Consider the following 18,852-nt stretch of genomic DNA (forward strand, 5'->3'; position numbering starts at 1 on the left):
GTTCATTCACGAGCGCGCAGTCCATTACACCTCGGCCTCACTGAAGCAACGGCACAAGCAGGGGGGACGGATGTGCACAGAGAGAGAGGGTGGGTGGGTACCCGAAAAGGAAGTTAACGTACAAAGATGGTAGGGAGGAGGAAATTCTCTCTCGTGTATACCATACTATCGTATCAAACTCAACTTGCCGACCTATTGGGTGGCCAAGTCCACTTTTAAGACTCCACATCTCAACCACAAAAGTTCATAAAACCATAATTATTAGTAAGTTTAATTCGCAAGAGCCATCTTGATTTGAGCGATCGATTTTTTTAAAACTTAATATAGCAATTAACTTTATTTATTTTGATTATCTCCAATAATTGCTTCATTTTTATGAGTCAAAGATATATCCAAGACTTACACATGAATAAGGGAAAGGCTCTTTTTTTGTATTTCCCATATAAAAAAGCGCTGTTATCATATTTTCATAGCTTATGCAAGTGTGAGGAACAATAAATGTTTCCAACAACAAAACAAGAGTGACCATAAATAAGAATAAGTTCAATACCTAGCCAAATAAGCGATTCTCAACCTTCTTTCCTCCTGCAATTAGTCTTTTAGTGAGACTACAACCATTCCTTCTCTCACAAAAATTTAAAAAATATCAGAACTTAAATTAACTTCAGAATTAAACGTCTCTAAAGTTCTTGAAATAATTTAACAATATAAAAAAACTTGTTTTTTTTTTTGTTTTTTTTTAATATTTTACACAATTTTTTTTAACAATAGCATCAGTTCAGTCTTAAGAAATAAAAAAAAGATGCACTTTTATTGTACATCCATTCCAAAAAAGAAAAAAAAATGTAAAGATGCCTTTCTGACGTTTTGCGTTTGTTGCGAAAGTGTAATTTTAGTAGTAATTAATAAGAATTAGATTATTTATTTATTTTTAAAAGATTATTAAATTATTTAAATTATTACTTCTGTAATAATTTAAATAATTTTGGAGGTAAAAATTGCTTATTAATATTGCATACATTCTTAATCTTAATTCACATACATTCTTAATACATTCAATCATTTCTTAATGATATATTATAATGTAATATCAACAAATTTTTGAAGAATAGATACTTTCAAAGAATTTTAATTAGTTACAACAAATAGTTTCAAACGTTATCCAAAATTATTTTACAGACATTTACTACTGATTAAATATATATAACAGAAATCATTTTAAAAATTACATAGACAACACATTTGAATACATTTGGTTGATCAAATATCTCAACATTATTTGTTAGACATTAACAATTTTGCTTCATTCATTAGCAAGCACTTTTGCTCTTCTTAACTCATCACCACTGCCCAATTTAACATAAATATAAATTCCCCCTTCTTTTCTTTTTTTTTTTTTGTAAGGAAGAGCCACTCCAGTGATTTTATATACATGCTAGAACAGTTCGTTTTTGTTTCTTCTGTGCTAAAACTTCGTTCACTACCGGCAATGCTGCGATTCGAAAAATGGTTATTTTCGGCTTTTTTTTTTTTTTTTTTTTGTAATTTTCCGTAGTTTTTTTTTTTTTTTTTTTTTTCTATATATTCGTAACTCCATAATTTCAACCTCATTTCCGTAGCAATTACTGGAGAGCATATTATAACATACAGTACATCTTAGCAATGAATGCCGTTAGGGGAAAAAAACATCCACAAAAGAAGTTGTTTGAGACTCTTCTTCCATGGAAAGTAAGCGAGCATCATTAACATAGTTTGAAAAGGGCTTCCACATGCGGTCATTGGCCTACATCGAGGAATTTCTTCTCGGATGGTCTTCACCTCTGGACTCGGACGCAGGGGGGATGGAAAAAGATTAGCAGCCGATACGGGTGAGAATGTTTGCGCAGAACAGTTGAGAAAATAACTGCAGTCATTTCCAAGCGCCGAGAGATTGTTTACGAATAAGAGCACTAACAACGCGAAGTATTGTTCTCTTTAACGAAATAAATGAAATTAGAACTCGTTTTTATACTAAAATCGCTTAATAAAGTACTGACATGTACTGATTTCATAACATTTTTATTTAAATAAACTATTTTCTCTGGCTTCTTTGAGTTTTATCTTCAAAACATCTTGACAAATCTCCCTTTTAAAATTATGTAGTAATAGACTTAAAATGCGCCACGTTTTTTCTCCTCTTCTCAATACCAGATGGACAAAATAAAAGAAATATTTTTTGCAAAAAAAATTCACCAAACTTTATCTCTTCAGCACACAAACACATAAAAAAAAATATTGAACAAAATCGTTTGATTCTATTCTATTCTAAGAAGTACAAAAAATTCGAAATGGAATACAAAATTAAGCAATAATATATATATATCGAAGATTTTAAGCCTTGACTCTCCACTTTTACACAGATAAAGCCTTTTCGATAAAGTGAACTAGGAGAAGCACTTAAATCTCAACTTCGAAAAAAGCTTCTATTAAATGAACACATACATACTAAATGTGTAAACAACTGCCTTAAAACACCTTGTTGATAACAACCGGGGCATTTTTCTAAACCGCTCAGCATCTTTAGTCAGCTATGCGAAGAATTTTCTGATTTCGAAATTGCCTGGAAGATACTATTCTCAGAAGGGAGGGGAGGGCAGCCTACCGGGTGCAAAGAGAGGGGTAATAAACGTCTGAGGAGGGGTGCCTAAAAATAAGGGAACCAATAACATTGCACGACAAAAGCACACACACGCCGCCACCAAGGTCACTTGAAAAGAGGATGGTACGGCCTGAGTTTTGGCAGTTGGAACTTAAAGCTGTTTTAGTTATTATTCTGTCACATTTTTTGTACAGAACACTTTTCAATCCTAATTCACAAAATCGCATTTCAGAGAGAGAGCAGTAACATTACGAGACTGAAAGGTTATTTAAGCCTTTGTTGTACACACCGCTAATCAAAACGCTACTTTTTCATATGGCTACTATTTTAGTACATTAGATTTTGAAGCTTATGACGAGCATGTTTTATGTCTCTTAGCCAATTCGACGCGCTATTATAACAAACAGGACTAGAAATATCTGCTTTGAATTTATCGGTCAGCTGATTCTAAATCACGGTCATTATTCATTTTTCAAAGTATAGGCGTATCCAATCTAAAAAACGTTTGGATGCAAGTCAATATGCCAAGTATTTACCCATTACATGATGAGAATTCTAATTTAAATACAATCATACGGCGACATGCATTCATCATAGATCACAATTTTTGACTTAAACAGAGCACAAAAAAGATCGAACAGCTCTACAGAAATCGTACAGAAGACGATATCAGACAAATATAGTTACTAAGATGAAGAACATATGAAATGGAGTATTGATCGTGAAGAAATAGTAATTATAAATACAACTGTGTTGAATTTGGAGCATTTTCATCTCATTTTTGATAAATCTCTAAGCTTCCTTAAATTTGAGTATCTCTAATAACCATTGTTATGAAGGAGCATGCAACGAGGTCTGTCAAACTTGGACCCATGCCTGTCACTTATCAGAATAGGCCAAATTTTTGTGATACTCATTCATTCGTCAGAACTACAATGCTAGTACCACCAGTATACAAAAATATATACTAGTGTATTTTAATTTTTAAATTTTTCAGTGACATTAAATTTGCATCTAATATTTTCATATGCACTTAAAAATTCTGCGAAAACTTTTTTTAGAATTCGTTAGTTGTGTTGAACAAATTTCACTCTAAACATATTTTTCCCTCCGGATTAGAAAACCAGGAGTATAGATTAGACGCGGAAAAGCTAATGTAAGTCATCTTCAATCGTTAAACCATCCAAAGCAAATGCTATTTGATGGCTTAAAAATTAGTATTCATTAATAGTAATAAACAAGAGATAATTTCAACAATTAAACTGAATCCTCAAATTCGAGAAATATTTCATAAATTGAGAAATTAGGAACGATAAAAATAATAAATCATTCGAACAAAGTAGCCGGAATGATCTCCCCGCAACTTTCTCACCTATTCTAATAGAAATGAATGACGAGAAATTGAAAAAACGTGCCCAACCGATTGAAACCAACATTTGATGACAATTAGTTACACGCCAATTTAAATTTATTTAAGTCATCCCGCTTATATGCTTTTGAAAGTAGACTGATAGAGCCGGTCAAAACAGACTTCTACTGAATAGATAAAAACCAAATATAGATGGAAATCAAATTTGGTATATACTAAATTTCACCCGTCTAGTTCAAAGCGTTTCTTGAGATCTTCGTCAAAAATGTGTTTTACGAACTCAGGGGGCACTTAAAGCATGGTGATTCGTAAAAGTCTCGAATTCGGATATTTTGACGATAATTTCGTGCAACCAAAAGAACTACCATTCGAGGAAGGAAAAATTCCACCCGATTATCGCAGTTCCACTGCGACTCTACGTAAACAGTAAGAAGTGCCTTTATCTAGCGTCGACCATAAAACTGATTATCGAAATACAGATAGGCAACGGAGTAGATGTCATAAGAGAAGGATTGGGTAACCGCGGCTTATCTCTTCGCCCTCCCTACCTACCTATTACAATTGCAACGGACGTTTAGCTTTCCCGAGAGCAATGCAAAAAAAAATTTTTAATCACACTGAACACACAAATGATAACGATAATAATAATAAAAAAAATCCATAAGTGAAATTAATAGATAGTTCAGACTTTGAAAATATTACCCATTGAATCTCTTTCAATTAATAAAATGTGTGTATTGTATCCAACATTTAAAAAGTTATTACCTTTCAAAGCTAGGTTAGTCAAATGCATCGCATAAGAAATTAGATTCTTATAATGGGAAAAAACACAGTATGTTATGCAATGGTCAAAGAGAAGATTTTTCAAATCCTGGCGCACAAGGAGAATCCAGATTTTTTCGAAGACAAGAAATAAAGACTTTTTAAAAAAGGTTCTTTTTCTTTTTGTAGAGTATAGATAGGTTCAGTGAAAATAAGTAAAGACCATTTTGGTTCTCATAAGAATTTACTTAACGAATTTTAATAAAACTTAGGATAAATGAGCCTGTCGAATCATTTCGGATTAACCCAAATCACCAAATTAAATGAGCTCTCTTTATGTCCTTTTCCCGAAAAATCAGCTACTTACAAATGAGAAGTATGAAATGGAATTAAAATTTCCCGAACCCAAATATTTACAAAAAGTTATTCACAATTTACTTACAAACAAAATTTTCCTCCACACTGATAAATTTTGTTTTTAATGAATTAACACACTAACTCGGCTACTCTCTCTTCAGTAGTAGTAAAAGTATTATAGTATAGTACCAGTATTAAATACCGCACTCGGTAGATCTTCAGTACATGCAGAATTCAATATATTGTAAAATTGGAAGAGTTCTCAAAAAAAAGTCCTTAAAAATGTAACAATGTATATAATTTTTGCATCAAACATTTTAAGGAAATTGTGAATTGCATCCACTTACGTGAAAGAAAGAATATCAAGTGTTAAAAAGTAATGGAGTTTTATAAAAATGTCCATAATAATGCTACTTTCGCAACTTTTATTTAAGCGTCTAATTAAAATACAGCACTTAAAATTAATTTTGAGAATTTTATTATAATTTAAATAAAGTTGCATAGTAATAAATCGACTAAAAAACGGCAATTTATGAAATTTTAAAACGATACAAAAAATTATTTTCATACTAAAATATTTTCTGAAGTTATCAAAAAAAAAACTTAAGGTTTCGTTTAAATTTCAAATATTTAAAACACTTACTATCTGCCAAAATATACATTTGACATTTTTTAAAGCATGTTTTATTCTGTTCGCTACCCTTTTCATATCAAACATTTAAAAAGAATGATCTCGTTAAAATATAATCAAAATAGCATATTATCTGCTTCAGTTGGTTACATCCAGTCTCTTCCAATAAAATACTTGATCCAAGATTTTCCGCAGTTTCATTCATCAGAATATATTATTTCTCCCCTATTTAACTGAACAAAAGAATTATTCGTATTTAACAAAGTAATTGCCTAAACGAATTTTGCATCAACCAGGGTAAATGAGCATTTTAAAATCCGGAAAACTTTCTTCAGAAAAATTCCAAATGTTTCGGGATTTGCAAACATTTAAAAATATTTTTAAATTCTCTCATTAGTATAAGAAATTTTACATTTTTCACTGCACCGTTTCTTGGAATTGTTTATCTAATAATTTCTGAAAGATACAAAGATTATATTTCATCAATCAGAAAATTCCAGATTCAGAAAAGAAAAAAGGGGGGGGGGGTTACAATTTCGAATATATAACTACCATCCCTGGTCTATTTAATAGAAATAGTAAGTGAAAATGGCCAAAATCGATGAAATTCTTTTGGAACGTAACAGCAAAGTTTTATTTGTATAGCTATGGATCTTTTTCCCAAACTTCCAACATTTAAAATGCGAATGACACAATTAAAGATGGCATTTGTATATAGCTATATAACTTACATTAGTATGCAGCATTACTCTGTTGACAAATATCACAAAATCGTAAAAAAAAACGCGAAAATTATTTCTATTCTCTATCTGACAGAATAAGAATTCGAAATAACTTACTGCAATACTTTTGCAGTCGTGATAAGTTGCTAATCCTTAGTAACAATTTCTTAATTTTGTTGGGGACTAACTGTATAAAACGAGAAAAACGCTATTAAAAACAAAATATATTTCCCACCATAATTTCTATCCAACCGTATGATATCAAAAATGGAACTAATTAATTCTCATTGCACGATTTAGCCTTAGAAAGCGCTCCCATTACATAACGTCCCCGGTACCAATACCGAAGAAATTTCATTAGTTTAATAGGCTGTAAAATGGATTAAGATTGCACCCGAAAAAGCTATCTTAATAATGTACAATTATTGTACTTTATATTAAGAATACAGTTTTAAATATTTACACAAATTACAATTCAAACTTTTAAGTACAAAACAGAATTAAACAGAAATTTTGTATACCAACATTTGAACAAAATAAAAATGCTAAATAACGCAGGAAGGCAGATTAGCACATACATATAATATATATTCGTAGCTTTTGTTGCGTCTAGGATGCAAATCTAGTAAAAATATACCTTATATTCGATTTTTTATCTAAAACTTCCCATTTTGAAAAATTCGTTGATCAATCTAAAGTACTCCTACCACTTTAGAAGGCTGGTGATGCATTTGTGAAATTAATGTCATTTTCCAATTTAAAATCCATTATCAGACTCTCGCGTCTTTTTCATTCCCATTATGCGCACCTTAATATTTTTTTCACTTCAAATGCAGTTATTAATTTTCCGGAAATTCGTTTCTCCACTTTGGTGCACATTTTCTCCTATACACAAATAGCCTGCCCAATATATATATATATATGTTAATACCTTTTTTTGGATGCTGACTATTGGGGGAAAAAAATTCCATCACGTACAGTTCATAGGCCTACAAGAATTTTCTACAGTTAGTACCCACGCAAGAATTTTCTATAGTTAAGAATAACGTTACATTATTTATATTCACTTCTATATTTATGGATTTTGAATTGCATGTTTTATAACAATTAGGGAAAGAATAAACTATTACTTATTTAGGATTTTCTTAGCCTATCGGTGCATTCCTATCCTTCCTTCCATCAATCCTCTCACACACGCCACTTTCTCCTATCCCCCCCATCAACATCTTCATTTAAAGAAGAGTTATGAATGCATACTTAATAGGGAACACCAACATTAAAATCCGTTGGCATCATTTGCGATCTATTTAGCGTAGAATCTATTTCTGCGGAGTCCATTAGTCTAACCGTTCTTATTACTGAAATATGGTGGATTAATGTGTCCTAAAAATAAATGGAGACTAAAAATTTACCGGAATTATTCTCCTGATTAAAAAAAAAAATCTCATGAGAGGGTTTTGGACCAAGTAGTATATTAGGATACTTTGTTAAGTGTAGATTTCGTATCAGCAATGCAGCTAAAGGCGTTCCCACACCATCCCCCTTCACTGTTTGTCATTCGCCCCATCTCTGAATTCATAAGACTCCCGGCGCCTTCTCGGTCCAAATGATAAACAATTTGCTTTTCCGATCCCCACCCCCCAAACGAACGAAACTTTCAACAATCACTGCACTGGTCACAAATCCAGAAAGCTAATCTCAATTTTCAAACAATTTAATTGGCGAAGTAAAAAAGTAAGTTGAAAATTAATCAATACGTTATTTCAAAGAATTGCTACCCTCGTCGATTTTGTGGCACGGATGCCAAGAATGAAGAACCCTCCTCCGTTCCTTCAAGTGCAAGAATGCTTTGAACAAATATACGCATATTGGCAAATGTCTGCGATTAAAAAGATGCCTCGTGGAAAGTTAAGAAAGAGTAGTCGACTATGTCATCTCAATGAATACTGAGAATGAATTTCGGAATGCACTTTGTTTCAATAGTAACATTACCTGTACAATTAAATGATCAATAATCAAAGATATTTTATTTTGTGTATAACAGCTGTTTAATCTTCGGATGATATATTTCTCGAAATCGAAATTTGAAAAAGATAGCCGCATTCGTATATATATCTAAATCATCATAACCCACGTCTAGCAAGTGAAAATTCCAGTTCCGCTCGACACATATTAGAACCTACGCATTCAATCAAAAAAAAAATTTTGAATATATTATAATTATACAAATTATACAGTCCTCTAGTTAGAGTTCAGTTTCTTTTATTGACTCCATTTTTTAAAAGAATAGCGCGCAATTCAGATAAAACGCAATCTAGAATACAACTTCATTCTCTCTCTCTCTCTTTAATCGCTTTATACAGCAAACCAGATTGAAATATATATTTAGCACTGTGTCTGCGAACACGATCACATTCAAATGCTTTGAATTATTCTGATGAAATTTGGTATATGGTCTTGATACGAAATGTGTAGATTTCTACCCCATTTTAAACGAAATTCATTCAGAAGTGAAGTCTGTCCGAAGCTCTCTGTAGTTTCCGATTTTCGGATATTTTTAAGCTCAAGCCAGGGATTCCTCACCAAAAATGACATGATATATTATATAAAAATGCTTCCATTCACGCTAAAGATCAATCAATACTTAGTCAATATTATACGCCAATGTCATTGAAACCATCTGCGGTCTTCATGAGGGAAGTGGATACCTTTATTAAAAAATGAAGCTTTGGAAATGACAATTCTGTTGATTTTGCATTAATGTGTAAAAGTTTTTATATATAGTTGTTACATTTTTATATATAATTTTTATAAAAATTATTATATTTTATAATGAATAAAATTTTTACATACATTTAATTTTTACAATATTATTTTGCATTCATTCATTTTTTACATTAAGAGAACATTTACATTTTGAGAAATGATTTTAGAGCTCATGCAAGACAGTTCAATCTCGAGAAAATATATTAACTATTAATTTTTTTTTTTCAACCAGAAAAAAAATTTCTGAATTCTGAGTCGATTTCATGTTCCTGCACGACATAACTGTTTTAAAATGTATTTCCCTATGAATACTTACAATTTTTTTGGAATTTTTATTTGAGTTACATTGTTTTATCGATATGTTCCGATTTTTGAGGTGGTCATTTTCTCTTCGTCTTTGATATTTTCTGCAGCAATCTAATGACAAGATGTTTACTCTGATTTGATTTAGAACTATTTTATGTAATAATTAATATAACATGATTTTCCGTATGGCTTACAGAATTCTTTCATAATACTGCAGACCAGGATTATATTAGTTTAGTTATTTTAATGGTGCGACATCGTGTCATTTCGTTTATGATTCCTTTTAATACCTATATAATTATGTTATATATATTAAACCCAGCAAAGTTCTGAAAAATTCTTTCAAAATCGTTTTCTTTTTGACGATAAGAAAATGTTTCGAAGTAAACTATACGAAATGCAAGGAATCGTATATTAATCAGCCATTTCACGGTCCAATTTTTATATGTTCAAAGTGACGTCCTAATGATGCACTTTAAAAGGATAAAAATTGAAATCCGAGATATTTTTTAAAAAAAAATAAACTGAGTGCCAACATTTTTTCTCAGAAGTAGAAATAAAATGTACTCCCCTCCCCTTCTCCCCAATACACATTCTCTTCTATTTACTGGTGGGTTTGCGATTGGTGTTTTTGATATTTCGATACGACTTTGTCCTCGCTTTTCTCACACTGTTCTCTATACGAGACCCGATTACAATTCAGAAATGTTCCACTGAATTCAAATGGGGCGAAGGGAATCGTTTGAAACTTTTCTATTGCATATCTGGAACATTCAACAGTGATCAAAAGAAGCAACCTTTTGTTTTATAAATCACACATATGTTATATATATTAACTGGGAAACTTAGTTTCCCAGTCAGAAGAATGACATCATTATATTTCTATCTATTCAGATTTCATTTAAATGGTTATACGGTTAAAAAAATGAGTCATTTTTATACTATTTTAAAATTATAATATTTTTATACTATTTGAAACGTGGCTTTTCATATATATAAGTATTTATTTAGGGAATTTATTTTTCGTCCAATTCATTAAAAAGCGATTTCTCACTTTCCATTAGGATCGTTTAATGACATCTTTGGATTCCTCTCTTCAAGTCGTCATCGTTATGGATAATGTTAAATGAAATATGACAACTATTTTAAGATATGCATTGGAACTTTATAATTACTTACAAAATACAAATACTACTATTTATTTAAAAAACTGTTTTGATGACGGTTATATGCATTTCCATAACAGAAAGTGGGTCATTGGGGGAAGAGCAAAAAACCGCACTGCGTCACTTCATCCGTGTGTATCAAACACGAAGCATCATATGCCTCTAACAAACTTCCGAAAACAAAACTTGACATCGTCATGAATTTCTGTGCATCGGATTCAATTGGACAGGATTATAATTCATTTTCACAACTATTTTCATAGATTATAGGTCACTAGCAATGCTTTACACGGAATAGATACAAAATCATTCTTTATTCATTGTTACGATTTTTATTAAAATGTGTTCCACTTGCACTCCGCGACATTTTTTTTTTTTTTAACTAATTTTCTGGAATCGTTATCCTTGAAAACTTTATACAGTTCATTGAAAAATTTTAGTCCTCAGTAATAATCACTAATGCTCAACGTTTCGAAGGAGTCCCCGTTTTCTGTTTTATATTATAAGCCATGTTTAGGTAGTATGAAGTATCAGGCAACCTATATCAAGTCTTATTTTTCAAAATGATTTTGCTTTTCATTTTGGAATACCCGTGTTCTATCAAATATGTTATATCATTGGCACGAAATGGCTGCATTAGCAAAATTTAAAGTATACTGATTTGACAATCGATTTCAGAGCACTGAATGAAAGAAATTTCAGAAATTTCGATATTTAAAAATTTATGTTGTTAGGTTCTGGTAATGCATTCAGTAGCATTCAAGAATTCTAAATAGAGTTTTGATGCATCATTTTTTCTTTGAGAATGTGTAGATTGGAAAGTGGCCGAGTATAAGTATGAAAAAAATGTTCAAGAAACTGAATGGATGCAGTAAAAAAATGACATACGACGCATTATTAATTATCAAATGAAATGAAACGCTTTACAAAACAACCCCGTACTTCATTTCAACGGCGAAAGTGGTTATTTTAGTGAAATATAATAACCAACTCATATGCACGTGTTGCTTTAGGGTTAACAGGTTCGTGAAAATGAATGCTATAACATTCATTTTTCATTGTGTTGATGACACACAAAAAAAAATGATCCACGATATAATTAAAATGTAACACACATGAATCCAATTATACAAGCGTTTAATCTTTTGAAATTTTATTTGGTTTTAGAAAGTGGCAAAATAGTTCATTGAGTACTGCGCCTTTTCACGGTCCACCAAGTATGTTAAGCAACCTGAATTCAAAAATTGGATACAATATTTGATATTTTTGAAAAATGATTTTTTTTTTCAGCATTTCTATGTTATCATTCAGTTTGAAGAATATGAACTAAAAATGTCACAAAAAATAGAAAAAAAAATCAAAGCGCTAAATGTTTTCATTAATTTTAAAAACAAATAAATAATCTTATTGGTGAACAAATTTTTGAGCGCAGAATAAGAATGAAAAACATACCTCTTAGAGTATATTAGGATAGTGCCAGTCTGTTTTGTAGATCAGCTAAAGAAAAATGATTTCTGAACGTTTTTTTGAACAGCACGGCAACGGCAACTTCAACATCAAATACGTTCGACCATTTTGAACATGCTTATTGGTCAGAAGTTGAAAGCCAGGAGTGAAACCAGAAACGACTCCTTTTCTCCCCAAAGCTCACCCCCTTATTGGCGACTAACCACGAGAAGATATGAAAAGAACCATACTCATTGGTCGAGCCATTCCATAGACATTACAGAGGTGCATGACGTTTCGAAAGGCAATTCGCAATTCTTTAGTAATTGATTAATACAGATAACATATAATTTAACGATTCGAGTTCAGAAAATTTAAATAGATCTGATCTTAAGGTAACCAGCGCTAATGCTAATATGCTTTTGTGCGTGGTACTCACTGGTCTATAATCTTTGCGAGGATTCGGAGAAAAAAATCTGTCCAAGTATACTACAAGAAATGATTCATGAGGGCTTTCAGTAGCCTTACCCCTCAGTAGCACTTTTACTGGATATATCAAAAGCCACTGATAGCATTTAGCACGTTGGCTTACTCGCAAGTTCGTGTAACTGGAAATTTCTGGAGCGCAATTTACCAGAATTTTACCCACTTTCAAGTGTGAGTCAGCAACGCAATTTCTTCTCCTAAAATCAACTTTTAAGGGCTGCGCATAGGAAAGTTTGCTCTCGCTCCCACTTAGTTCAACATTTCCGTTAATAATGTTCTTAAAATTATTAATTTCCTTTGTGATTCTAGCAAATGATATCGCAAACTCTCTCAACTAAAAACTCTGGAAGTTACTTTAACAAAATGCGCGAGCCTCCTTTTAAGTAGAAGAAACATGCCTGCCTGAGCTCGAATCAAAAATCTGCGGCTAATCCTGGGTAGATGAATAAGGATATTTTAAAGAACAATTTTGAGTCTATAAATAGACACTTAAAAAAAAAAAAGACCTACATACGCTGTGAATACGCATAAAAAGTAGAACACAATTTTAAAAAAAATGAAGAAATGGAATTTTTTCAATTTAATGATGAACATTTAAAGGCCTATTTACAAACTATTTATCATATTTGAAACTTGAAACAAAAAAAAACAAAAAATTGTTTTTAAAAATCGGCTTTGACTACTACATATTCTGTGAAAAAAGTAAAAGACGCTTCTAAATAATGCAAACAAGTCTTTTGGCTTTTATTACTTCAAAGCCAAATATCAAATCTGAATTTCTGCGAGGCAAAATTTTTCCCAAACATCATTTACAGCTATCAGAAACTCAGATGCAGTTTCACACTACTTGCCTTCTCCATAAACACGGCGAACAATCCTTCCTTTTGAGCAGGCCGAGCAAGAATACTAGTCTGCTATTCAAAAATACTAGTGTTGTTCTTCCTCCGTACCCAACTCCTTCCTCCCATCTGTCGGGTAGAATAAGTCTTTTCTTCGTTATCGAGCTTATGCCAATAGTATTGGTAACCATCTGGGCCATTTAATTTAAATTTTATCACATCTAAAAATATAATGGAGGTTCAATCTGAACTTCAGGATATGCTTTATATAACCCACTGCAGTCGGTGTTCAATGTACCTTTTTAGTCTATTCAGGTTGGTGCTTCCTTTTTACTGAAATACGAGATGAAATTAAAGCCTTTTATGTAGTTGCACACAGTTTTTTTTTTTTTTTTAATATGTGTGACGCCTACATTATTTTGAGCTTTGGTAATACTTCCATCCATTCTTTTAGCTAACGAATAATTTTTCTTTGACGATGTTGCACCCATTTTTTAGATCTGATAGCTTCTTTTTGGAACCCTGACTACTAAGATATCTAATTAAGTTCGATACAGTATTTGGACCGATATGTAACTGCTGTACAATCTCTCTCACACTTTGCCGTCGCTTTTCAAGGTGACAATAATCTCGCCTTTATGAAACTTGAATGTTTTTTCTCCAAGCCTATGAAAGCGACGACTTTCATTAAAGTAAAAGAATAATTCTTAACAAAAATAGTTAAAAAGAATGAAACAGCCACTACTTTTAAGGCTTACAATACCATCAAAAACAATTATTTTAGTATGTGTCCTACTTTTTCCACACACCAAAAATCGTTAAGAACTGCTTCCCCCCCCTTAATTTTTATTAGTAGATAAAATTTCTCATTTAAAATAATAGAAAAAACAGTCAAACATCGTAAAAAAGAAATTGAAATAATTAGGATAAAAATATGAAGTATGATTTATAAAATATGGCTGTCCTACTTTGCTCAATGTATAATAATGTTAAACTTTCAAGTTTAGTTTCTGATTGGAGTATGCTACGAATCAAACTCACACTTCAGCTCAATAAGAAGAATAGTAATGGACAAGACCTTGCAATTTGGAGCTCCATGTCAACAGCTAATATTTAGGGAGCAGCAAGTATTCCCGAAATAAACTGATGAAAGGCGAAAATACAATGTTCCCTGGGGAATAAAAAAATATCGAAAGAGAAAGGTAATACAAAAAGACACCAAAACTAACCTTTGTATTTGATAAAAAGAGCCTCTAAAAATTTCGCCAAGAAAAATTCACAAGATTCGCAACACACAGACAAGCATATGATTCTGAAATCGGGAAAATGTCGGAACTGTGGTGGGATTTTTCGTCTGTAAGACGTGGTAGCAATGTTAACCGGTTGAGTTTAAAACTATTTTAAATTTTACCGTTCAGATTGGTAGTGGCGAATCTATGATCTGCGGATCAGATACTGATTCACGAATTGGTTTTTTAAAACTTATTTTTATAACAAAAAAAAATGTTCGAAAATATTTTGAAAAAACAATTAAGTGCAAATAACGGACTTCTGCGGCCAGCTCTTCGTCCAATATCTTCTTTATATTTAAAACAATTGGCAAAAATCAAAGACTCAGAACAATCAAAATTAATAGACCGGTTTCGTCTATCATTTCATATAAGATATTCCGCTAGATAACAGTCAATGGTTCAAAAACCAATTTTAAAAAACCAAATAATAATAATGCATCATTATTAGATTCCCAAAACTTTTTATGTCAGCATGGCCAGCATCTCTGCTGTTTGAATTTCCCTGACATTAAACAATTTCTCCTGACATTTTTTCGGACATTTGTAATACCTTCAGAATAATGTCGCTTTATTTTATTCTCTTTAATCACTGCACAATATGTTTGTAACTTTATATGAAAAAATTTTCTACTCTTAACTCTTTATAAGAATCAATGTAAAATAAAATTTAATCCTCAAAAAACTTTCACTTACTAAATTTTAGGATTAGCTTTAATTATGTAAGATCCTTCCCTTTTTCCCAAATATATTAATCAACACTGGAAGGTACATTCCCATCTAAAGCGACTTTTAGCCAACCAGTTACATCTCGGAACTGTTTGTCAAATTTACTCTCAAAATGCAATACTAAAATTTGTGCACATTGTTTAAGAAAGAAATGATTTGTTTCCTTCTAGTGTGCTCTCCCTTATCCATACTGTTTTCCAACATGCCAATCAGAACTGAACAATAATTTTATTATCAGGAAAAAGAAATCATTTACAAATACAAAATGAAATCTCTGCATCAAAATAAGAAAAATTATTCAATGAAATCGAAACTGCATTGACTTTTAGCTCATTCTCCTGACATTTTTTCGGACATTTGTAATACCTTCAGAATAATGTCGCTTTATTTTATTCTCTTTAATCACTGCACAATATGTTTGTAACTTTATATGAAAAAATTTTCTACTCGTAACTAAAATCAATGTAAAATAACTAACTAACTATATATATATTTTTTTAAGTCGTCTGTGCGCTGGCTCAATGCTTAATCAACCTTAATGCAACCTATAAAATAGAGAAAAAAAAGTGGAAAATAGGTGCTTATCAATATTTTACTTTATTGCATAAAAAGAAAAATATTTTAACGGTATAAGTTCAAAAAAAAAAAAAAAAGGTAGTATGAAAGAAATTTTTGTGCAAACAGCTTCATACATACCAAACCATATAAGAAAAATGCAGCCCTTTTTTAAAGATATTACAAGAGCATGAGTACCTTTAATACGTCAAACAAATGAATTTCTCGCGATTGATATTATTTTGAAATTATAGAGTATTTTGCTGAATGTATGAGAATTTTTTTATAAGAACACAAAATAAAAAAAAAATATTAGCAATAACGTCTATTGCATGTCATCTATAGCATCCATTCATACGAAGAATTTAATAATTCATGTTCATAATGCTTAAAAATAAACAAAATGTTTTGCGGAAATAAGAGCAATAACGTCCGATACTTCATAGTTCAACAATAAGATCTCCGAAAAGAGAGAGAAATAATTATTGTAGAGTACTTATTTAATGAATATAAATTGTTTTTGAATTATAATAATGGATCAATATTTCAAAATCAGTTGTGAATATTAATATCCAAAATTCATACTTTCGCTCTCGTAACACGTGGTCGATTTGACGTTCGAAGGAAGAAAAGAGAGGGGAGAAAAGTTATATATTTAAATAAAAAGAAACCTATTAAAGCTCAAAGTCATTAACAGTAACAGAAGCTAGAGCTAGGCTGCATTTTCCCATAGTACGCAAAACCATTTCGCTAATTATGCCGATAATTTGTAGCTCCGAAAAAAGCAAATCGAAGAAAATATTATATATTTATACATAAATGAAATAAATGAGATATGTTGGTTAATTTTTCTCTTCTATTGTCTGTTTTTGACTATCAGTAAATTTTGATTTTCATTAGTTGCCAACAATGTTTCATTCTACTTATGAAAAAATACCAGCGAATTATCATGTCACAGATTTTTACGTAAATTTATAATTTTACGAATTTTTCTTACCTCCCGGAATTCCCTGACGATTCACGGTTTCCCAGTCGACTAGCAACCCTGTATGTAAATTTTTTTTAATGAAAAAAAATATTTCACATAATGAGACTATTCACATGCGTGTTGGATACTGTCAAAAGCTGATATAAAACATATTTTTACAATCTGCACATTACAGCAGTTAACTAAAAATGGCTGGTTTCAAGTAGCCTCTGTTAGTCATGGGTCATTCAAATTTTATTAACAAGTACTGAAGCAAACAAAAAATGTGGGAATGGATAATGAAAATAATGGACTGTTTTTCATCAGTAAAAGGCATGAAAATTCTTTCAACCTTGGCGATGACGGATCAATCGAATATTCAACTGCACACAAAAATGGGTTCTTTACTTCAAAAGGTTTCGCGGAAGAAGAATCGATGAAGGGAAATGCTTCCATTTAAGTCTATCAAAATTTTACTTAACGCTCAGGTGAAGAGAGGGAGTCTATTTACGAGCAGCGAAACAATGAGACTGACGAGGCGTGGATTTTAAATAAGATTTAAAATAATGATAAACATCGCAGCGAGACAACAATCAATGAGCTAAAGGTCGTTCACATGCAATTTGCTTCGCTGAAAAGATACTTCTGAGTTGCCTCTTCTAAACATGTTTTCATAATTCTCTTTAAAAAATCCGGGAAGCACTTTTTTTAATTGAAAATACTTTTGGAGGTGACTTACGTCATAAAAATGAATTTAGCAGATAGAAATAATCTTCCTCTTTTATTCTATCGTCACCATGCACGTTGACTACTTAATGAATCAACACATAACACTTGTTCAGAGAGCCGCGTGAATCATTATTGCTCCACATCGACATTTCTTGCTCAGTTGGCACAGCTCCACTGCGATTCATATGAGCAATCAAAAAATGAGATCTTTTAAATAAACTTAATCATTAATAAAATTAATCAGCCCAATTCTCTACTCCGTCTTCGTTTCGGATTTCACACGCTATGCTTGCGCCTAACTCACAGACGACTACGCAGAGCTCACACAAGAAACGAAGTGCGCTTCAAGTGCGTTAGAACTCAGCTTACTCAGTGGGAAATCGCAATCAAAACCGAAAAATTCAAACTAATATTTTTAGTAAAAGACATTCACGTATCATCCCTGATGAGTTGCAACCATCTGGGCCATCTGACAAGAACTAAATTTAAACAACACGTTGAATATCAAAGACTCATCTCTCACGAAATGCAAGAATCATCAGGCATTTCATTTGAAAATAAAATATTTCCATTCGAATAACTACTTTGTTCAATCCATTTAGGAACACGCAACCGTTAAGAATTGGATAAAAGTTCAAAAAATTACGAATCACAAATGCCCCAAAGAATGATGTCATTTAAGCAACTTTTATCCAAAATCTGTCAATCAACCAAAAATGTGACAGAATGTCGATCCATTTTCATCAGCATCACAGGAAAACAAAAAAGTAAGTGATGCACAAAATATTTAAAAAAAAAAATGCATTTACTTTCGTGGCATATTTAATATATATATTCTCCTTTTCTATATAAATTGCATTGATTCCACCAACTAGTATGTTAATTATGACCTTCGTGTGTAATAAGAACTTAAAATATTATACAAGATACGAAAAGGCCTCAGGAAAACGTTTAAGACATTTTACATGGATATAACATCGACACTAAATAATTTTCAAAGAATTAAATAAATACATAATACTAAATTTTTAATATTATTTAAAATTCTTAAATTTGTTCAGAAACAGACCGATTAGAACAGAAAATCCAACATAA

The 18,852-nt window shown here is 31.5% G+C and overlaps 1 protein-coding gene across 3 annotated transcripts in view; it reads right to left on the reverse strand.

The window, feature by feature from the left end:
- The window catches only part of LOC129973000 (serine/threonine-protein phosphatase 4 regulatory subunit 1-like), a 125,850-nt gene that overhangs the window by 60,809 nt on the left and 46,189 nt on the right, over nt 1-18,852 (reverse strand). The gene's annotated exons all lie outside the window — the stretch shown is intronic.

The sequence above is a fragment of the Argiope bruennichi genome, chromosome 6 (assembly GCF_947563725.1).
Source record: "Argiope bruennichi chromosome 6, qqArgBrue1.1, whole genome shotgun sequence".
Taxonomy (NCBI): Eukaryota; Metazoa; Arthropoda; class Arachnida; order Araneae; family Araneidae; genus Argiope; species Argiope bruennichi.